At 31.6% G+C, this 15,728-nt stretch overlaps 1 long non-coding RNA gene across 1 annotated transcript; it reads right to left on the reverse strand.

Moving 5' to 3' along the window:
* Window positions 1-599: 599 nt before the first annotated feature.
* LOC139898961 (uncharacterized) lies at window positions 600-1,738 on the reverse strand. The gene is made up of 4 exons (XR_011777228.1): window positions 1,216-1,738; window positions 867-1,113; window positions 725-795; window positions 600-647 (listed from the first exon to the last, which is right to left on the reverse strand). It is a non-coding gene; the product is annotated as an uncharacterized lncRNA (long non-coding RNA).
* Between the last annotated feature and the right edge of the window lie 13,990 nt (window positions 1,739-15,728).

Here is a 15,728-nt window from a genome sequence, read left to right on the forward strand (position 1 = left end):
AGGATGAAGAGGCTTGTATGATGTAGCGTAACTGATTGTAAACCAAAATAGGTTAGCAATCATAATGTTCACAATTCAAAATTAGAACACAATATAAGAATTTCTTTACCTGGTAACTTGAAATTACGCCCCTACTAATAAATTGAAGTAAAGGCGACTGTAGCGCATGCGATCGAATTCTGACGATTGATTTGTGAAGCTTACGACTCTATAAGCATGCGATTGTAGTGAGGTAGCCTACAGCAAGGATTGATCAATGAAATTGACCCGCTAACCTTCTTAGATTCTGATTTTTGCGATTGATTTGTGAAGATGATGCATGTATAAGGTTAGGTATAGACATGTATCCTTGTTCAATTGAACCAAAGATCAAAAAAAAAAATAATCGTAAAATCTGAGATAAACTAACCTTTGATTATGAATTACTCAATGGCGATAATAAGATCGGAAGCTTAATTTCCATTATGTGAACATGTAGGTATGATTAGTCAAACAAATGACACTAAATAATTTAAACTAATATAAACGACATCCCGTATCAAACTTCCTACATAAACACTCTTGATAGAGTAGTACCTGAGTAACTAATACTATGCTTGAATGGTTTCATTCTCATTTCAGCAATCTTATACTTCTTCATCAGTGGTCTGGAATTAATAATTAAAGATTTAACTAATAAGATTCGATAGTTGATAGTTAAAATACACATTAGACTTTAGATTACCTTTCTGATGGCATTAAGTCTTCAGAGTAAGACATGATAGAACTAGCATTCACTAACACCATCCCTTCACACTTAAATGTTCAAGATTGTTAAGTGAGAATAAATGTAACCCTGTAAACAATTCGAGGATAGCTTGAACTACCTGTAGAAGAGCATATGATGTGGTTTTGGCCAGCAATTACTGAATGATGTGGTTCAGCACAAACCCGCCATAGATGTTTCGGTTCAGCACAAACCCACTATTTTCATACCACCAGACAATTTGTCTTTATTAGGATCTTGCCAATCCTTCAACATATCTTAAATTATCTTCATGGTGATGTGCTTGTGTTGAAATTGATATCACACAATTAGTAAAACTCGGGCCAACAATCATGAAAAGCCACATCCTACATTTCATTTAAATAAGTCATCATCAAGAAGATAATTCATAAAGATATTATGCACGACAAATTTGACTCAATAGTTCTTATTACAATTAAAAAAACTACCTTTTTCAATTCTCATGTGTAAATATGAGCATTTGATTCACTTAATTGCTCTTGTTAAAATTAGGACATTCAACTGAACTACATCTGCAACTAAATGCTCAGTAACAAAGGAAAGTATAATACGAATAAAAAAAGACCACATTAACAATAAGATGGCTGTCATCCATATGGTTATAAGTTTGGGTATGCAAACTTATGAATCACCTTACCTAGTAATAATCAGCATGTGGCACTTTCCCATGGTCTGCAAATATCAATTACAGCAAACGACATGAAGTATGCATTCTACATCTATTTTTTTGTGTGTGAGATTCAAGACCTTAACCAACTTAAACGATAGAAAACGGAATTAAACATTGAAGTGTTTCATGCGATATTTTTTTTGTTTGTCATTAAATGAATATATATATACACAAACAGTCCTACTCGAGGGCACCTTAGCTGAATCGCTGCAAATTACCTTGATTAAACTGGGAATTGAACAAAAAATTAGTCAAAATATATTTTAGAATTAATTTCACAAATGTGGTGAAACGAAACTGCCATTTTCTACTTTGAATTATACTTTGAAATTATAGATTCAAACAATCACCTTATATGCGAAACCAAATAATAATTACAAAATAATAACAATCCAATACCTGTGTAACAAAATCAAACGTGATGAATTCTCAATGTAACTTGTAGAGTTATTTCAGATTCGACTTCAACTAAACATAACGAACAGATCACAGAGTCGTTTATCTCCCCTTCCTTTCCTCAAAGCTACCATGTCAAACAAATGAAAATAAACACCTGAAGTTAGACAAATGGAAAAAGACATATGACCACCAACAACTTTACATTTGATGTAAATCAGAAATAATAAACAAAATAATTCAAATCGGAAATCAGAAACTACATATTTCAAATTTGGAGATCCGAAAAAATATTCCAAAACTTACATTCTACATACGTACTATCGTTGCCACCGAAAAATTCGTAAATAAGAAAAAAATAACTAAAACCCCAATTTGATGTCGAAGATGACTTTTTACATAGTCTATACGATCAGCAAACACCCTAATATTAAAATCTAAATTACCTGCAAGGTTGAAACCCTAAATTAATTGATTTTTTCGCAGTACCAAAGTTTATAAAATTTAAACCCTTCAAGGGATGTGAAAGGAAATCAAATGCAATTTTGATCCGAAATTTTGTTCTGATGAGGGAAATAAAATATATTCGGTTGAATCGATCGAATTATGATCGCGGATTGATATTAAAAAATTTATACAAAATTAATAAATACCAACCTTGTTACTCAATCGATGTCGAAAGAAAGAATCAGATCATTAGAATGTATCGTGATCTAAGTTATGATCAACAGTAGGAGGTAGATAGATATGGGTGTCGACGATTTGATGATCGTAACTCCACAATGATTTCAGTCGACGATAGTAGTGAGGGTTTTGCAATCGTAAATTCCTTCGTACGTATTCAGTTGAAATCAAATCAACCCGTATTCGTTGATTGAATTGATGTTTTTAGGGTTCTAATCTTCAAAAATCAGGGAAGAAACATACAAATTAGAGAGTGTTTGTCCTAAATTTTGTTTGTGTATTTTCAAATGACGTGAACTAGCATTTTTTTTTTGCCGGCTAATTTTCTTAACAAGGGTAACATGGTGAGGTTTGCGATTAACAATAGTTATAAGGTTATACTTAGATCTAATGGTTATTAAGCAATGGACAATGGATGTTATTTTTTATCTAATGGTCCAGATTCAAAGTTATTGATTAAATGTATCTCAATTTGTCTTTTCTTTTAATGTATAGGAGTATAGATGCTTTATATTCTTAATAATTATATACGTCCATGTGTTTCATGACAATTGAATAAATTAATTCTCGATGATGTTACTATTGATACTGGTTAAATGTATAATTCAATTACAATACAATAAAAATAGTGGCAATAAAACATAGTGAACAGCAGTTTTGAATCGCCTATGAGAACTAAATCACTCATGCGATCATCTCCCGCAGTAGAATGATTAGAAATGGTGGTGAATAAATAAGTTGTACTATTATATTTAATACTTGTACATTAGTATAAAGTGGATCCTAATTTTTATGACAAATTATGGCATAAATGGAAGTGGTCTAAGGACATTTATAGCAAAATAACATGACTTAGATTCTCTTAGAATTCCTCATTTAAACAACAACAACAACAACAAACTATGTCAAACTATGTTAGGATTCCTCACTTTAAAGTTTGGGCAAAATATGTAAAGGACATTTATAACAAAATGAAACATATATTTATTTGTGCTAAATTTACATAACCAGTAAATATATACCAGAGTTGGGCCTATAATTTGATACCCCCGTATCTTTTGTTGCTATAGGCCACCGTCTATATGGGTCCCGATAGCACCAGAATTATACATATATGTATACCATTTTATGGTACAGTCTTCCTCGTTCACACATAAATGACCTATTCATATGCTTATTGGGGGGAAATGAGCAAAAGCTACTAACCGTGTGGAACAAGTTTACTTGTGATATAAACATGTACATTTATATAGAAAACAAGCCAAAAATTTTAAAAATATAGAAGAACAGAGAAAACCTGAAATAATTGAACTAAACATTGAAGAAATTCTTAAGAACCTTAGGAATTTGCGTGTTGTCATGTTTTTAGCCATATCCCACTCATCCGGATTCCGATTGAGGTGATTCAAAAGGCCAGAGACCGTAAGACGAAGATCTACAATTTTCAGCTATAGGCTGGCGGACTTAAGGACTATCTGGCCGGTGGCCTAGACATTTAGGCTGACGGCTGATAGAGAAGGTCAAGATTTAAATGTTGGTCAAAGACTTAGTCACCAAGGAACCTCAAGACGACAGTTTTTAATGTCATGTAATGTCCCTACCAAAACCACTATAACATTGCACAATAACAAGAGGTCCTATAACTTGGTCAACGCCCTCTATACGAGACATTTTAACAAAATTACATTCATTTACGTAGTTTCAAAATACAATGTTGGACCGACATCTCAAAAGTAGTACATTACATTAATATGAAAGTAAACGAATATAAATAGATGTGTAGTCAATATGATCGACAAAAGAATATGCCAAGACTTTAAAAATACAACCATGCTTGACCTCTAAATAGAATGCGTGGAAGCGTAAGCTAAGTACCTGAGATAAAACATGTTAAAATGTCAACACGAATATTGATGAGCTCATAGGTATATGTAAATAAGCAATAAGTGGACCACAAGATTTCAAAGTAGTTCAAAAACATTAAAAAGTTCTATGCAACATAGGCACTCAGCAACCTAACTTAACGTATAAACAAGTACCCCGTGTAAATAAATGTAAAATCAATGTACACCCAATCAAGTGCATAACTCGAAGTACTATCCACCACTTAAATATCAGAGCGAATAACCTGGGCAGAGTTGTCAAACTCGATGGATTTATCAATAGGATTCGTGTTTACCTAAATCGGTAATTAACCGTTACTGAGCTAGGGGCTTTGTGATTGTCAGCTCAAGCATAAAAAAAGTTTGAACACTTGTGTCCAATACATAAAACAAAAAGCATGTTATCTCACCCCAAGTATAAAATAGTCGTAGAAACGAGTAAAATATGGGGCCATGAAAATCACCTCAAAAACTATCGAAAAATACGTATAAGCTAGCAAACAATCAAACAGTCAAGTAGTGCGGATAGGAATATCCCGTGTGTATCCTATGGAAAGGAGGATGGTTAAGACTATACGACACTTTAAGAATAAATTCAAGTCATAAACGTGTTATTGTCATGCTTGTAATCATGCTCAAGTGTTACCTGTGAACAAGTAGTAAGTTGCAACCGTTCAAAAGTGGACTAATTTGGAAAACCATTTTATTTTAGCCATATCTCACAAAATATTAAGAGTTGAGGAATCATTCGAATACTAGGATGTGGATTATTAAGTTAGCTTTCCGAAGCATATAGTCACATCCATTAGTTCAAAGCTTAAGTAACTCAAAAGTGAAGACTTTGTTATGGTGGTCAGGTTGTGTGATGGTCGGTCAACTCAATTTGCTCAGTACATAAAAACCAAATGACAAACTCAAATCAAGCAAAGCCAAAGCCAAGTGAAAGGACCCATTCATATACATTATAAACGATTCACAATAGTTGATTACATCGCGAGGTATTTGACCTCTATATGATACATTTTACAAACATTGCATTCATTTTTAAAAGACAAACTTTCTTTACAACGAAAGTTGACGGCATGCACACCATTTCATAATACATCCAACTATAATTGATATAATAATAATCTTGATGAACTCAATGACTTGAATGCAACGTCTTTCAAAATATGCCATGAATGACTCCAAGTAATATCCTTAAAATGAGCTAATGCACAGCGGAAGATTTCGTTAATACCTGAGAATAAACATGCTTTAAAGTGTCAACCAATAGGTTGGTGAGTTCATAGGGTTATCAAAACAATCATTTCAATATATTAATAGACCACAAGATTTCCGTTTATAAATATATGTACACTCGCAAGAGTATAAAAGTATTCTATAAGTTGTAGGCACCCGGTAACAAGCCTTAACGTTCATGTTTTACCCTCTGAAGTACACCAGATCAGGTGTGTTTAAAATAACCTCGAAGTAATAAAGCATCCCATAGTCAGGATGGGGTTTGTCAGGTCCAATAGATCTATCTTTAGGATTCGCGCCTACCGTACATAGACAAGTAGTTTAATGTTACCAAGATAAGGGTATATTTCTGGTTTAAACCCACGTAGAATTAGTTTTAGTACTTGTGCCTATTTCGTAAAACATTTATAAAAACAGCGCATGTATTCTCAGTCCCAAAAATATATATAAAAGGGAGCAAATGAAACTCACCATACTGTATTTCGTAGTAAAAATACATATAACGTCATTTAACAAGTGCAAGGTTGGCCTCGGATTCACGAACCTATATTAATTATATATATTTATATGTTGGTCAATATTTGTCTAACAATTTTTGGTCAAGTCATAGTGTACCACAATCCTAATGCTCGAGACTAATATGCAAAAGTCAACAAAAGTCAACTTGACCCAAAATGACTTCTAAAATTTATACGTGTTTATTATATAACTTAACTATAGTCGTTTTATATATTTAAATATATTTATTAGATTTTATAATAATAAAAGTCATTTATTAATAAAAATTTATATTAACGTTTATATATGATAAAATATACTTTTATATATCTTAAGTAGTAAAATTTATAAAGTTCACTTAATATCGTAAAACTATAGTGGTAAGTATTATTAATGTAATTATATTACGCGTGGTGAAAAATATCTTTGTATCTCCTATTTATTTGATAAAATAATATTGATCATAATAATAATAAGTAAAAGTTGTATTATTTTGTAATAATTATTATTATTATTATTATTCTATAAAAAAATAACAATATTTATATTTACTAAAAATGGTATTATGCTAAAATGATAATACTAACATAATAGTAATAATGATATTTTATAATAACAATGATATTTCTATTAAAATAATAACGACGATAGTAATAATAATCATTTTAACAATAATACTAAAATTCAGTTGACTATAACTTCTAATACGTTCATCGAAACCATTCGATATCTAAATGAAAAGTTCTTAATTTTTTGCTAGCTTTCCAATGACATGCATATCATATACCCTATCCCAGTAGCATATGTATCTAATTCAGGATTCAACAAACCTATCTGAGGACAATATCGAATGTACAAGCATGCATAATCCTATATACTCGAGCACTGGTCAGGGATACACTATTGATATATAAAAGTTAAGTTATGAGTGCTCACGTATCAATATTGAGATTCAATATTGCAGGAAAGTACGTAGACGCAACGGAGATGATAAACACTAGATTGACCTCACGAGCATACCCATGAACCATACCTATCACCTCTATAGGTATAACCCATAATTTCCTTAGCTTCGACTCATTCAAAAAACTATTTTGAAATCACTCGGACATCACTTCGTCGTAATATTTTATGTATACTAATAATATCTTGAAATAATACAGAGCAAAAATATATATATATATATATATATATATATATATATATATATATATATATATATATATATATATATATATATATATATAAAACGATTGAGAGAGTTTAGAGAAATATATTTTCAAGTTTCTATGAAATAATGAAACCTATTGAATTCTATTTATAATAGATTTTTGAATTATTAAAGTGAATTATTAAAGTATGAATTATTGAAGTAAATTATTAAAGTATGAATTATTAAAGTATGAATTATTAAAGTGAATTATTAAAGTATGAATTATTAAAGTGAATTATTAAAGTATGAATTATTAAAGTGAATTATTAAAGTTAAAGTAAAGTAAAAGTAAAGTAAAGGTAAAGTTTAAGTATAGTAAAAGTATAAAAACTATGTATGTATAATACGCGTATAAATATATATAATATTAATTTAAATCGTTATATTTATTTAATGAAATAAAATATAAATATCGTTATATTTATTATACTGGTTAAGTAATGAGTTGTCAAAAGTGATTCTAGATATTTATAAAAGTTATATACGTTTTAATAATAAAGTTCTTTTTAAACTGAAAACGTTTTTGTACGTTTGAAAATAGATTAATAGAATATTATGGAAACCAATTCTCCACTAGCTTTTGTCTAACTTTCGTAAATGACACTTTTTATTTTTATTTATAAATAGCTTTACAAATTATTCTGAATATCGTTAAGAGGAATAGATTTTCTCAAATCATAGTGGACCTCTCAACAGAGACTTGTAATCATAATTCAATGTTTCTGATAATTCAATCATTTAATATATATATTTTTTTAATTTCATCGATAATCATATTGAAACAAATACGTTCATATAAAGCATTATACGTTTAAATACTTTGTTGACTTTTCAATTTATAACATAAACACATATACATACATATTCATATATGTTCATTTAATGGTTCGTGAATCATTGGAATTTGGTCGAGGTTTAAATGAATGTATAAACATAGTTTAAAATCCTTGAGATTTAACTTAACAAACATTGCTTATCGTGTCAGAATAATATAAAGATAAAGTTTAAATTTAGTCGGAAATTTCCGGGTCGTCACACCAAGAGTTGTATAACATCTCGAAATATATCATATCCAAAGCACAAGACTCAACTATTTACCAATAGTTCCATTATGCAAATTCTTTGCAACCACCGTTAGGAAATCGAAAATTAAGTAAACTAAACATAAGGACTGACTTTCCGAAGTGTATATCTAACTTGTCTCATGTTCTCATGGAATATAACCTTTAATGAGAGGTAGATAATTTAACTGAGTTTAAAATTCACTTGAAAATCAACCTCAAATTAGGCTTTTTAGGTTATCCTTTATTGGTATCGAAACATCTAACGTTTCAACACAACAAAACCCGACACATTAACCAGAACATTTTTGTGAAAAAAAAACTTAAACACAAAAATTAGGAACTATGCTTGTTCCAGAGTTGTTACACACATAAAATGACACCAGGAATTTTTCAAATCAAATAATTGATGATTTATGGTCATCTACACACAAAATTACAAAATCAAAAATACAGTTTCACTTTTTCACAAAACCAATCATGAGTGTCATTTTCATTTGGGCATATCTCTCACCATACTTCACCATTTAAGGTGTTTAAAGTTGAAGGTTTTAGAACCAATCATGAGTGTCATTTTCATTTGGGCATATCTCTCACCTCACTTTACAATTTAAGGTGTTTCAAGTTGGAGGTTTAGATCCTTGATATTACTACCCAAATCACAAGCATATTTGGTCAGAAAAGCAATACAAAAATGCCAAGTACACCATCTTCAACTGATGGTTCGAAATTTCTAACAGGAAGACATGCAAAATGTTGTCAAAAAGATGAGGCACTTATACTCGTCATATATGTATTTATCTTGTATGAAAAGAAAGATATTAAACCTTTTAACATACTGAAAAACTTTAAACTTAAAAGTTAATTTATCAAATGGTTATGTATAACACCCTACCAAATTCCATTTAACAACGTGTTAATTGTTAGGTCCCACAGTAACGGTTATGTGACGACCTAGAAATTTCCGATCAAATTTAAACTTGATCTTTATATAATTTTGACACTGAAATGTCCCGTTCATATTGATTATAAATGTTCCATATTAATTGATTTCATTGCGAGGTTTTGACCTCTATATAAGACGTTTTTCAAAGGCTGCATTCGATTTTATAACAAACCATAACTTTTAAAATATTACGACGATTATCAAATAATGATAATCTAAAATATAGCGTTTTCACACGACCATTACATAATGGTTTACAATAATATTACACATCAATATATGCCTTCAAATGCAGTTTTTAAACAATATTATACAAGCATGGACTCCAAATCTTGTCCTTAATTTAGTATGCAACAACAGAAGCTCTTAACAATCACCTGAGAATAAACATGCTTAAAATGTCAACAAAAAATGTTGGTGGGTTATAGGTTAAACCTATATATTTATCAAATTGTAATAATAGACCACAAGATTTCATTTCTCATAAATACACATCTCGTATCATGCATTTTGCAAACTGCATAGAGATAAAAATCATTCATATGGTGAACACCTAGTAACCGACCTTAACAAGATGCATATAGAATATCCCCTATCATTCCGGGACTCCCTTCGGACATGATAAATTCGAAGTACTAAAGCATCCGGTACTTTGGATGGGGTTTGTTGAGCCCAATAGATCTATCTTTAGGATTCGTGTCAATTAGGGTGTCTGTTCCCTAATTCTTAGATTACCAGACTAAAAAAGGGCATATTCGGTTTAATAATTCAACCATAGAATGTAGTTTCACGTACTTGTGTCTAATTTGTAAAACATTTATAAAACTGCATGTATTCTCATCCCAAAAATATTAGATTTAAAAAAAATGGGACTATAACTCACTTTCACAGATTTTTACTTCGTCGGAAATTTAAGACTTGGCCAGGGATCGATTCACGAACCTATAACAAATATATACATATATATCAAAGTATGATCGAAATATATTCACAACATTTTTAAGTTTATTAAGTTAGCGGTCAAACATTAGTAATCTACAACTAGTTGTCCACAGTTAGATGTACATAAATAAATAAATATATATTATCTCGAATCAATCCACGACCCAGTGTATACAAGTCTCAGGCTAGATCACAACTCAAATTATATATATTATTTTGAAATCAACCTCAACCCTGTATAGCTAACTCAAGCATTACTGCATATAGAGTGTCTATGGTTGTTCCAAATAATATATATAGATGGGTCGATATGATATGTCAAAACATTGTATACGTGTCTATGGTATCCCAAGATTACATAATATATGTTAGAATACATGTATAATATAATATACGTTAGTTAAGTTATGGTTAGTCTAGATTTGTTACAAAATTTTCGTAGGTAAAACTAGCAAATTTATCAAATTTTGTTTTACCCGTCATTTATTCGTTTCAAATCCATTTTGAGTGATTCAAGTTGCTATGGTTTCAGAATAAACTGAAATTTATGAAACTAAACAGAAAAATTATAAGTTTATAGTCGAAAATACAGGTTACAAGTCATTTTTAAAGAGGTAGTCATATCCGTCGAAAAAACGACATCTTGATGACCATTTTGAAAAAACATACTTCCACTTTGTGTTTAACCATGATTTTTGGATATAGTATCATGTTCATATGTAATATAATTTTTCCATAAAATAAACTTCCAATTCAAATATTAAGACAATTTTTATTTTTCTAACCCAAAACAACCCGCGGTGTTATTACGACGGCGTATGTCCGGTTTTACAGTGTTTTTCGTGTTTTCAGGTTTTAAATCATTAAGTTAGCATATCATTTAGATATAGAACATGTGTTTAGTTGATTTTAAAAGTCAAGTTAGAAGGATTAACTTTGTTTGCAAACAAGTTTAGAATTAACTAAACTATGTTCTAGTGATTACATGTTCAAATCTTCAAATAAGATAGTTTTATATATATGAATTGAATGATGTTATGAACACCATTACTACCTCAAGTTTAGTAGGTAAACCTACTGGAAGTGACAAGAAATGATCTAGCTTCAAATGATCTTGGATGGCTTGAAAGTTCTTGAAGTAGAATCATGACACGAAAACAAGTTCAAGTAAGATTTTTATTCGAATTAAGATAGTTTATAGTTATAGAAATTGTTGATGCATTTTATGCAAGTCCCTAGACATCTACCCACGTCCATTGAATGTACAATAGTTTACATGCCACCATGATCGCTCGTTATTATCCTATCCGTGTTTGTATGTGGTTACAAGAACTGCACGAACGAGATTTGGATGTTTGACTATGTTAGACTTAGTCAGACGTACGATTGAAGCCTTACTTGTACGGCTGATAGGCTCATATGCACGGTTGATGCTAAGCTAAGTCACAATTATAACCTAAATGAGAAGACACGAGTGAGTGATCACCCATACAGCTGATGAAGCCAACTCGTACGTGTGATGGATGACTCGTACGGGTGAGTCAACAACATGGGTATATAAAGTCTTATGTTCTTCATTTTAGGTTAAGCCTCTCATTTTGTTACACACACTCAAATCTGGTGAGCTCCTCCGATTCTCTCTCAGCCCAAATCACCCAGGTGGTTAATAATAGCTTTAGGTGTTGATCTAATCACACTTGATTTAGTTGTGGTTTGGCTAAATTAATCCTAAAAAGCTTAACCTATTCACTAGAGGGTTTGATTCACTTATTCCGCCATTGTGGGAGTTAAATCTGTTAATTTCTAAGTTCCTAGTCACGTTTCATCATTGGTATCAGAGCGTTGGTTGCGATTTCAACATCATCCTAGTGATTTTTGGTGATTAAAGAGTTTATTTGTTTGGGTTTTTGAGTTTAGAGTAATTTTTAGCAAAAATGAATCATTTTTACGTGTGTAATTGTGATTTGAGAGTGTGTTTATGTTAGTTTAGTGCTAATTCAGCTTGTGAACGAAGAAATTGAGGTTTAGCTTTAATTTCTAGGGTTTTTTAGTGATTTGTATGTGAACAGCAGCTCACACGAGTGGGTCAAGAATTTTGATCACACGCACGGTTGACCAGACAGTTGACATCACTCGTGAACTCACACGTACGGGTAAGCATAACCTTTTAGGTTAAAAAAACTACAAGTCTGATCACACGAGTGATCAAGCGGTTGACTGTGACACGTACGAGTAATCACACGAGTGATCCTGACTCGCACGTTTGATACTTTGGGTTTGGTACTTTGGTTTGAGTAGTGACACGTACGTTTGAGTTATGACACGTAAGAGTGAGACTGTCACACGTACGCTTAACATCCTGAACCGCACGGTTGATAACTTGAACCGCACGGTTTACCAGTTTTGGTAATTTCTCAAGATGTTTAATTCAAGTGATTATGCGTTAGCTACACCGTTAGTTCAAAGCATTACGAGTATGACTCAATGATTAATTTTTGCTGAAAGCGAATCCAGAAGTGGTACAAAATGTCCAAGATTAATGAATATGGATAACTATTCCACTTGGAAGTCGAGGTTTAAGATATGGTCTGATGGTCAGGACACGAAACTTTAGAAGTATATTGAAACTGAATTTCAATGGCCACATTCACCTGTGACAAATGAACTGTATACGTTACATAATATGCCTTCGGAAGAACGTGATGAGTATAACTTGGAAAAGAAGATGTACTGTAACTTGACAAGTGCTCTTGATGGTCCAATTTTCCAACAATTTCTGTGTCATGATAACTCATTCAAGATATAGGAAGCACTTCGTACCTTCAATGAAGGGAATTCATCTTACAGAACAAGAAAAGGCTTGGAATTGAAAGCTGAGTTTGATCGTTTTCACAGGCAAGTTGGAGAGTCTATTAAATAATTGGTTGAAAGATATCGTCATTTGCTGGTTGAAATACATAAGCATGATGTAACCATTGAAGAGAAAGACAAAGTAACATGTCTAGCTGGAGCATTACCGTTAGAATGGAATGGTTTCGTATTAACTATGAAGACCAGTGGAGAATTAGCTACTGCTACAGTGAACTCGTTTATTGCAAGACTCCAGGAAGAATAACTAGAGTTGTTAAACAAAGTCAAGAGGTCTAAACAAGTTCAAGACACGAAAATGTATTATCCAAATGGTTATACACCGCCTAAGTCGGCTCATGCACCATTTCAAACAACTTTTGCTACGAACAATCAGAATATGTATGGTTTGAATGTAAGCATGAAAGGACCCGTCATAATCCACCTGGACGAAGTCATCAACATTTGGTCCCGTTGCGATGATCGGCTCCAAGTAATGTCCTTATATTGAGCAAATGCACAGCGGAAGACTTAATTCGTACCTGAGAATAAACATGCTTTAAAGTGTCAACCAAAAGGTTGGTGAGTTCATAGGTTTATCATAACAATCATTTCAATATGTTAATAGACCACGAGATTTCATAATCATAAACATAATACACTCGCAAGTGTATGTAAAGCATTCTAAGTGGTTGAGCACTTGGTAACCATACTTAACATTTAATCAACGTCGCATATTCCCTTTATTATGAAATCTCACTACACCGTACCAAGTGTAGTCACCAAAACGAAGTACTGTGCAACCGTTGAATACTGGTCGTCCAGTCCGGTTGGGGTTGTTAGGCCCGATAGATCTATCAACAGGATTCGCGTTTACAATACCCATGTAAATAGTAGTTACCAAGCTACAGGGAAATATGCCAGTGGTACAACTCAACGTAGAATATATTTTTAAGTACTTGTGTCTATTTTGTAAACATTTATAAAAGCAGCGCATGTATTCTCAGCCCAAAAATATATATTGCAAAAGCAATTAAAAATGGAGCAAATAAAACTCACTTTTGCCTTGAAGGTATTTAATTCGACTTGGTCTCCGATAGATATCACGAACCTAACCAGATATATAATATATCAACATATTTTCTTTTTAAGTAATCGTTACATATATATATATATACTTTTAATACTTTTAATATTTTTCTTAGTTCGTAGTTAGCAGTCCGATGTTAGTGGTCCACAATTAGTTTCTTAAATAGAATAAATAAAGACCCTATCGTATTCGTATTGATCAGAATTAATCTCGACCCATGGTACCATGTTGTCAAATGACGTATTGCGTACATAAAGTACCGTGCTGTCAAATGACGTGTTGCGTACAATCATGAGGTCTTATGATTAATCTTCTCGTGTTGTTTACGGGTGGTCCTGAAATATATAAAATCAAATCATAAGTAATTATATATAAAATATCATATTAATTAGAAAAGATATGATTAATTTACTTTTTCTCCAAATATTTTCGTAGCTATACTAGCTTCGGATACCCAATCTTGTTTTAGTCGTAGTTTCTTCATTACAACTCAGTTTTTGTTGGTTCAACTTGCCACTTCCTTGGATCGAGTCAAATTTTAAGAATATGAACTAAAAATACCTTAGTTTGTATTCTAAATCATAGGTTATAGGTCAAATGTTGGTGAAACTTATGAAAGTGATCATTTTCCATCATAAAAACAACATTTAATGATCATTTTTCTAAAAATACTTACACTTTGAGTTAAACCATGAAATTTTTATGTGTTAACATATTCATAAGAAATATCATTTTTCCAGAACATGAACTTCCAATTCAAAGTTCAAGATGGTTTTTAATTATCCAACCCAAAACAGCCCCCGGTTGCACTCCGACGACGTAGATTCAGTTTTTAAGATGTTCTTTGTAAAACCAAGTTATATCTTGTTAGGTTAGCATATTATTATGATATATTACAGGTCTTTAAGTGTTTTAAAAGTCAAGTTAGAAGGATCTATTTAGTTTGCGAACAAGTTTGAAATCATTCAAACTATGTTGTTGTTGTTAAAATTTTATACCACAAAATAAGATAGCTATATGAATATGAATTGAATATGATTATGAACAAGGTTACAACCTCGAGTTACTTGGACAAAGTTACTGCAAAAGATAAGAAATAATCTTGGAATCAAAGAGTGGTGGAGTTAGATCAAAAGGTTGGAAGTAAACTTCTTCAAATGGGTGGTTATTTTGATATGTTCTTGAAAGAGTTTTCTTATGGTGTTTAAGGCTTGTAATTGAAGCTAAATGATGGGGAAAATGCTTGGAGATGATCAAGTATGAAGTTAGGAGTATTTTGAGAGAGAAATGAGGGTGTAGGTATGAGAAAATGGAGTGAAGAAATGGTGTTCATTTATAAAAATGTTTTTAGTTTATAAAGAAAGAAAAGGATTCCTAATTTTGTTTTCTTACTAATAATTCATACTACTTGACAAATTCTAGTTACCTCATATCTAGAGCAGTAATAATATTGATTAGGATGTTGATTT

This window comes from Rutidosis leptorrhynchoides, chromosome 3 (genome assembly GCF_046630445.1).
Source record: "Rutidosis leptorrhynchoides isolate AG116_Rl617_1_P2 chromosome 3, CSIRO_AGI_Rlap_v1, whole genome shotgun sequence".
NCBI classification, from domain to species: domain Eukaryota; kingdom Viridiplantae; phylum Streptophyta; class Magnoliopsida; order Asterales; family Asteraceae; genus Rutidosis; species Rutidosis leptorrhynchoides.